This window comes from Conger conger, chromosome 8 (assembly GCF_963514075.1).
Source record: "Conger conger chromosome 8, fConCon1.1, whole genome shotgun sequence".
Classification (NCBI taxonomy): Eukaryota; Metazoa; Chordata; class Actinopteri; order Anguilliformes; family Congridae; genus Conger; species Conger conger.
In genome coordinates this window covers 16,956,643-16,965,489 of record NC_083767.1, presented here as the reverse complement: position 1 = coordinate 16,965,489, position 8,847 = coordinate 16,956,643, and the positions used below count along the sequence as shown (strand labels likewise).

The 8,847-nt window shown below is 42.5% G+C and overlaps 1 protein-coding gene across 1 annotated transcript in view; it reads left to right on the top strand.

Annotated features, from left to right (window-relative positions):
• The first annotated feature begins 5,216 nt into the window (after positions 1-5,216).
• The window catches only part of LOC133134795 (protein-methionine sulfoxide oxidase mical3a-like), a 37,166-nt gene continuing 33,535 nt past the window's right edge, over positions 5,217-8,847 (top strand). Inside the window, 1 exon segment of the mRNA XM_061251208.1 lies at positions 5,217-5,626. The gene's annotated coding sequence lies outside the window, so the exon portion shown is untranslated.

The following is an 8,847-nucleotide window of genomic DNA, read 5'->3' as shown; positions in this document are numbered from 1 at the left end:
ACAGACGATGTCCATGAACTGAGATGTCGTCTGAGGTTCATCGTAGTAGAGTCCACACCACAACTATAATGACAACGACAGTCATAAAACACTAACAGCCAATCAAAACCCATCAGAATGTACAGGGCATCACATCAAAAATGGGAGATTACATAGCCAAGAGGCTATTTACATAATGTTATCATTGATCAGTGTGGATACTGACATCGTTATAGTTATGGTTATAGTTAGAGCCTGTATAGTTGTGGGGGTTAGGGTTGGAGTGTAGTTGGTGTTGGGTGTTAGGCTTCGAGTACAGTTCAGGTTGGGGGTTAAGGTTGAAGTAGGGGGGAGATGGAGACCATTTTGAAGAGGGGCAGGGGGAGGAGCTGAAGGCCCTTTCTCACAGTCAGAGACGGATCTCTCTGATCTCCTCGCCACTCATAAGCTCTTTACTTCTGACTCCTTTCCCCACTGCTCTTCAGCAGTCAGGATTATGCTGGTGTGTGACTTTCAACTGTCACACTGCCAACAGACGTGTACTGCACTGGGCCAGCAGAGCACACAACTCACAGTATGGCTTGTGATTTATTCAGTGACCAAAGCTACAAGGCTTTACATCATAAAATGTTTGTTTTTCCCTCTTTCTGAAAAAAATTGATGGAACTTACTTTTCCACTGGACTGAAAAGATGCAAGGTTGGTGATCCCAGTGCGTGTTATAATGCACTCAGCGATGCTGGTACGTACTGGCTGTTTTTCCTCTGTTCTAGTGTCCAGGTCAAGCAGTTTAACGTGGTCCACAGACAGTTCTTCACCTCCAGGTAATAATCCTTCCTGGGTGACTCGTTGGTCTGGCAGCACAAGGGTTAATCAGGCTTATAGAGGTGGGGGGGTGGAGTCTCATGTCAGTGGGGAGGTTCTCCTGAGGGGGGAGAGTGAGGGCGAGAGACAGAGAGAAGCATGGGGGAAAGAGTGAGGGAGACAGGCAGAGAGAAGCAGAGATGGAGCTGGAGGCTGGAGACCTGCTTACGGCGTCTTGTTGTTTTGGTGGAAAAGGAGAGCAGGTTGTGAGACAGACAATAAAGACAAACGCGAGTCCTCAGAGTAAGTAGCATTAGCGTTAACCTAAACCCTCACCCATATCTAACCCATTTCCCTCTTTCTGCAACCAAACAGATACACTATAGGTATATGTATGTGTGTTTCTGTTTCTGAGTTTATTGGTGTGTGTGTGTCTGTGTGTGCATGTGTGTTGGCAGGTATGTATGAATGCGTGAGCATAAGTGCATATTAGTGTGTGTGAATGTGTGTTGTTAAGTGTGTGTGAGCATGTGAGTTGGAAGGTGTGTATAATAGCATAAGTATTTCGTTTCTATTTTGCGGTCGACTCTACTGTGTTTAGATGAGTTGTTTGTATTCTCCGGCTCTCTCAGCTCTACAGCTGCTTGTGAAGTGGGTTGTTCCTCGCGCCTATGAGGAATGCTGTTGAAGTGACAAATGTTGTTATTGTTGGATGCTATCCCAGCTATTCTATCACTTTTCCAAGAATTTAGAACCTTTAACTCTTTAAGGTGTAAGATCACAAATGTGTTTGGAATGTTCTTAAGTGAACATTCTAATGCTGTTGCTACTGGTGATTCCAAGCAACGGAGTTCTAGAACACTGACTGACTGACTGAATTTTGAAAGACACCAAGAAATCTACCATTCAAAGGGTTAACCTGTGACAGCAGAATTCTCAGTCAGCTGGGTGGACACTGGTGTTTGCAGCATATCCTGCTTTGGACAGGCCATCAGCCTCCTACTTTCAGATGTTCCCATATCCCTTTGCTGTGCTTTCTTGTCTCTGCATGTCTGCATTTTCACAAAGGAGTAGTGATTCTCAGATTCAAAGGTCATTATATGAACAGATATCTAGCTTGATGCTGCTGCTCTGGTTTGTGTGAAACCATCGGATTCTTTAGACTGAAAAACCTGCTGTGCTTGTTCTTGTCTTCCTTCCTTTACTGTAATGTCAAAGAGCGTCTGAGGCTGGTGTTCTTTAATGAGGCTTAAGCATCCCAATAAAGCCTGCAGGCACGTGGGCTAATGACACACACACACACATACACACATACACAAGCACAGACACACACATACACACGCACAAGCACAGACACAGACACGCACACATACACACACAGAGACATGTATATACAAGCACAGACATGTACACAAATACACACACACACACAGACACATATATACACAAGCACAGACCTGCACACAACTACACACACACACACTCACATACATAGACACCTACAGAGATAAGTGACAGCAAGATCAGGGAACACTGTTGGACACAAGAGAGCACAAGTCTCAGGAACCCACGGACTCCTTCATTATATGCCTGCATTGCCTCTGTTATCTATCAGCTACTATAGTGAATGCTCAGGCGTAAACTATCAATGTGCTTTACAGCTCTCTGGCTGTTAGTAGGCTAGTATGCAAGATTGTAGGTAACCTATACTTTCCAATTCGTACAATTCCTGCAGGGCCCTTGGTTCTTGAACAAACTCTTGTTTGTCCTCCATGCCTTCAACTTTGGGATCCGGCTCTGACGCAAACATGTACAGCTGGGTCGCCACCTGTCCCTTATAATAATATAAGAATGGTTGTATATAGTGCAGAATTAAATGTCGCATTGCTGATTGAATCAATATGGGACGCAGTTTGTTCCGGATATTCCGACTCAAAGTTTCATGTGCACACAGACATATCCAGCCTGAATTCATTTCATGAATTTGTCTGTGACAATGCACATTAATAACAATGTAACTTAGCCAGGTAGGGTCATTTTTATATGTAGTTCCTATGCTACCTGTTTTGGCACCCAGAGGAAACCCACAAAAACAAGGGGAGAACATGCCAACTCCATGCAAAACTTACTTGTGAGGCAACAGTGTTACCACCTTCAAGGCACACCAGTGCCTTCATTGGGTAAATCAAATCCCCTTGAATTCAAATTCCACCCTCTTGTCTCAGACATGCACTGAGATGTTCCCAACATGATGATGTACAAAGAAAAAAACTCTCAGCCTAGAGCGGCGGGAAGCTGCCCCTGACAAGATCAGGTTACGACAGGTTAAAATGATTTGCTGTCTGCTGAAGCCTCATCTGTGGAGGGCATGTTTAAAAAAAAAAAAACATTCTCACTTTTTGGATAACCTACTCCTGAAGTGATTCTAGCACCCTTGATTAAAGATAATTTACTTAAATATGCTTTTAACATTTTTGCATTCTTTTTCACAATGTAGGACTCACTTTCATTGAATGTTCTCTCTATGCACACTGGCCCATGATAGATAATGAGTCATAATGAGTCGCCGTTGCTATGCTAGTGATGTCAGCTCCTTTATGAGGTCATAACGGGTCTGCTCACTGTGTTTGGCTGTTAATCATGGCAAAGGAGACTGCAGCCAATGAGAACATGCATTGTCCGACTTGGAAGCCTGCAGAACCCAGACAACTGGCAGCCTCCATTTTGTCTAATCACCCCTGTTAAACGCAGTCGTAGCACACAGCGCTGAAAAACAAGCATTCCATTCCTCTCAGTGACCTGGATATAGATGCATCTGCCATTGCTCCTGAAGTAGCCAATCAGAAGTCTACAGTATGTTGGCTTTACTACTCCTGAGCTTCCAGTGCCCTGAAAAAGTATGGGACTGCAATGCATTATTTATTCATGCCATATTCTTAAGGCATTTGGATTTGAAATCAATAGAAAAATATGAGACAAAAATACACAGTCAGCTTTTATTTCACAGTATGTACATGCATGCAAGAAGCATTTTTTGCTTTTGGAAAATATTTAGTCTGCTTGGTTGCTGGCTATCTAGTCAGTGTAATTTGCTTTATGGTAGCTTCTGCTGCCCTTTCAACCAGGTGAGGTACTAGCACAGGGTTAACACAGGTTTTCCCAAAAAGCCTGGAAATTCGTAGGTTTGTTTTCCAGACATGGAGAATTATATATATATATATATATATATATATATATATATATATATATATATATATACACTCAGCGAGCACTTTATTACGTCTTCTGCTTCTGTTGCTTATCCACTTAAGAGGTTTGACGCATTGTGTGTTCAGAGGTGCTCTTCTGCATACCACTGTTGTAATGTGTGGTTATTTGTGTTACTTCCTGTCAGCTTTGACCAGTATGGACCTTCTCCACTGGCCTCTCTCATTAACAAGGTGTTTTTGTCCGCAGAACTGCTGCTCACTGGACTGTGTATATATAAATTAATAAAGCATACCAGACCATTCAATTTCTCATTAACTGTGTGCGGCAGGTAGCAGTGGAGGAATGCCCTCTTACTGGTGAGACAGTAAAGTGGGGTACAACCTTGGTTACGTGCCTTTCTGCACCCAACTACCAAATTACCTCAGCGTTAGTGTATCCCCCTGTTCCCATGACAATGTGTGCTAGTCCAGACTACTTCCTACCAGGGTGAACAGAGGAGGAAACCACACGCTGCCAGAAACATTACGTACTGAATGGGATGAGGCCATACACTGCTCTGTCTGCAGGTGGTGGATATTTTGCGCATTAGGTATGAGCTCTTTATTTGCGTTTATACTATGCGTATTTGTGATAGATTTCGATAGGGAACACAAAGCCACATTAGTGTGATTAAGGCTCTTGTACGATGGACACATGAAGGTCACGAGATGCTGCAGCAGTAACAAGGTCAGACTGTTTTGATAGCCTGTCATATCTCAGCATGCTGTTCTGTGAGCCTGTTACTTTCTCCCTCCTGTCTTGTCCACTGGCCACTTGTGGGCTGTGCAATTAGGAAGTCTCTGCTCTCACATGTAAGTCAGTCAGGCTACTGTTGCAAGGATGTACACCGACTACCTTGAGGAGAATATTCAAGGGGTCAGAAAAGGTGGGATGTGGCTGGAATTTACTGCATGTCGTCTTTAACTTGGTAACTGACATGATCTGCTTGTATGGCATGTTTGACTGGTTGCTTCAGCGAATTATTATTTACACTGGAGATACATAATACTGTTCAGCTTCAATGCACTGCAATTCCTACCGTCGTTTGATTTTACTGTACGGTCTGCCGCCCCTAACACGTCATCGCTGTGGGAACGCCCAGAAATACGTCACCTCCATGATAACCAATCGGCTTAAAGTCTGCGAAAACATGCCGCTGCACTTCGAATTTAGGAAAGGGTGCAAAATACATTCGGCATTCAGTTTCAAACGCTATTTTGGTGGTGTATGCTGATTAAATAATTTATTGTGTGATTACAGAACTTTACTATATGATTTAAATTACTACTTTCAGCTTGGGGCCTTACAATTACAATTGAAGTTGTCGTTTTTTGTAGGTTACCCCTTGTATTCCACAGAGATGCACCCTGCCTTTGCCGGAGCACCGCTTGTGGTATGAACAGTTACACGCCTGTTGGAAACGCGGCAGACTAAGGAGTCGAAATAAGAAGTATAAGGATTAACCTCACGACTGTTGATTGTTTACGACTTTTTTCTCAAAAATGTGGACATGGTAAATATGTCGCAACGTGGATTATACTTTTGGGAATTGCAGTAAACACGGACATTTTTCAGGATTAGCTCTCTAAAGCCAGGTAAGGGTTGTCGGAATGTGAAGTCGTGTCAGTGGTACGATACTCTTAAAATCTCATCTGTCCTATACCCACTGACAACTAGCGTTGTTACCTTTCTTGCAACTTTACTCCGATAACATTTAATTCATCAATTAATATTTTGCAGTTGATATCCAGCTATACAAATCTAAAGACAATGACCAACAATAACTTAGTCTATGGTAAAGGCAAATGTTTGATGTTTCTTTAAATTGGATTGGGACAAGCTGACAGCACAGAGCTATTTTAACGTTAGCGCAGTTAGCCTTCGTGGTTCCTGCGCTGCATCCGAGAAACTGCTGGTGACTTCTCTACCGTATAAGACCTGGTTACCTCAGTGTGTGTTTTTACATGGCAGTACTCCGGGTTCCAGGGCTAGTGGCTTGTTTAGTACAATATTTTAATCTGACATTGCGAAGTGATTCTCAGTTTTGTTCCGATAGCAGCTTTAAACGCCACAAGTTACACTGTAGTGCGTAGCCCGTGGCCGCATTATATGAAAGGCAACGCAAACGTTAAAAAAATGACTGTTTGTGTGTGTAATGCGGCGTATGTGATCACTGCATTCATTTCACTGCAGGAGTGTATTACTGCAAAGTCTAGTGACGCTTTATAAGGAAATACTGCAACGAGTGGCTTTGCATCCTTGCCTTTTATAAAAACTGAAATGTGTACACTCAGTTTTGGCCCTCAGGCATATATGCAAGTTGGTCCATGCAGGGATCTTTGTTCTGCTTTACATGTAGTGGACTGCAGTGAAAAACGAAATTCCTACCCTCTTGTTAATGTGCAGTATATATTACTTCAGTCAGTGTATCAATTCTGAGCCTAGGTCTTGCCACCATTTTGTTTTAACACAAAGTTTGATTGGCCTGTCTTAATTACATCCTACTATGTTAGCCTAGGTTTGATTGAAAAATGTAAGAATTTGATCGATTTAAGAATGCATAAAATTTCTAGAGACATTTTATTGTACAATGCAAATGTGGTATTGGCAAGCAGGAAATATAATAAATATACACGTGCGGTTGATATGCTGTTGAATGCATTGTGCAGCTGAGTAGAATAGTTTTCTTGTATGAGTGTTGACAGGTCCCTAGGAAACTTGTGGCAGTCCAGCTGACATCTGACAGCCATCTGTGTCTCATATGGACACCTTGTGGCTTATTGTGCAGCGAGACTGGAAGCCTCTGCAGGGCCCAGCTTGCACCATTAAACGCTCCTAAACTGATAGTATTTCTGATTTATTGATTTGTTATGCATTCCTTCTCATCTGTTGTAGATCCACTGTGGGTGTTTGGGGAGGCGTGAGGCCTGGCTGCGTAGGGAGGGGTAGGTAGCGAGAGAGAGGTGGGGATGGGCTCTGTGTGCTGACTCAGCAGGAACTTTCATGATTAAACGGTGTGGATGGAAACAGGAAGCAGTCCTGTTCAGTCCAGTTTTCCGGGCAGTAGAAGAGCATGTCAGCTGGGACATGGAAACTGGGGCAGGCTGGAGGGAACCTCTGGAAAGTAATAAAGCAAGCAGCTAACCAGCACCAAAACGGTCACACTGCCACTATGGGGCACAGTATTCTAAGCCCAAACACAGTGTACGCTAATGCCGAACGGAAGGTACCCTAACAGCAAATCGAGCATCACTAACCCCAAACACTGGGTATGGCAAACCCTGAACACAGCGTACGTTAACTTTTTAATATTGGGACCAAAATAAGAACTGTAGTCCTTTCAGGGACCTGTCAAATACAAATAATAGTTTAGCCTAGTGGACTACAGGCTAATTTCAAATACTGTCTACAGTACACTAACTCCAAACACATAAATCACCTCCGTGGTGCATGTATGGTGCAACATCACATTGACCCATAATATTTGCTCATGAGCAATTCCACAGTAATGTCAACCTGAGAATGAAAAAGTAAATTCATTTTCTTACCAATTAAACTTATTGTGTCCAAAATAGTCGATTATGACCATTTTAAAATCTGAAAAAATGTAGACTAACAACTGGAAAATGCTTAGAAATTGGAATCAATTGTACTTGGCGGCCTTCTTGAAAACATTCAAACCCCTTTTAGATGGTTCTCTCTATCAAAACTGACATTCAGAACCATTTCAGATGACAACAAATGTGTTAAGATTTGACTGGGAAGTAGATTGTCAAACAATATGCATTTCAGATGTGTCACATCCATAACGCAATGGCGTCATATCCATAACGCTGGTGTCTCCTCATAAAAATCTAAACTAAGAAAGAAATATGTTCAGCCAAGCCTCCTGCATTACATGGATGTCAAACCTCATGCATTAAATTCACAGTTTTTTGAAAATGTATAGTCTCCCCAAAATACCTGTCTTTCTGTGTCACATCCAAGTTATTTGTCACATTTTTTCTCGCATAACAATATAGAAAAAATATTTATTTGGCCCTTCCCCTCAGCCGAGATGATCATATGCATTAACATTTTTTATCATGTAAGAAGAGTAATATTTCTGAAGGATTTTGTTCGTCACTTTATGTCCCAATGTCAATTGTCAATTGCAATTGCCTTCAAACTTTGAAGTTTATCGGCTGTTATTGACGTGACCCTGATATTATTGTGTCCCCTGTTCACTTTTGGGTGTACTGAAGTGCTACACAGGTTTGATGGGCTGGGCGGAAATGGACCTTGAAATATATTTTGCACCCCCCCCGAATCCACATATTCCCCTACCCCTAGAAAACACCACACTTCCACCTCCATCTGCACTGAGGTGCCCTGGGACATTGGCTGCATCTCGTACCGAAGGCAGTTGCCTTGATGCCTCATTGCCTCACTGCCTGATTTGCCACTGACCTCAAAGGTGTCTTTGGAGGTGCTTAGGCAGCACCAGAGCAGCCCGTAATGAGACTCACTGCAGGCAGGAGGACGTCAGAGTCAAAGTAATGTGATATCGCAATGTGTAATTACAAGCAATTTATCTGCCTAGTTCATGGAAAGCTTACCAAGGCTTAAAAACATAAAATGTGTTATTTCAGTGCGTGAAATAATTCAAGTGATTTAAATAAATTATAACAAACTGTCAAGCTTGCTGTATACTTGGACTTGTGGACGAGCTCTTTTAAGTTCTTCAAACACTGCGCTGTTTTCAGTCTCCATTAATTTAACGAAAGTCAGAGAAACCTGAGGTTAATCAAAAAGACTTATGGGATATCCTACCTGG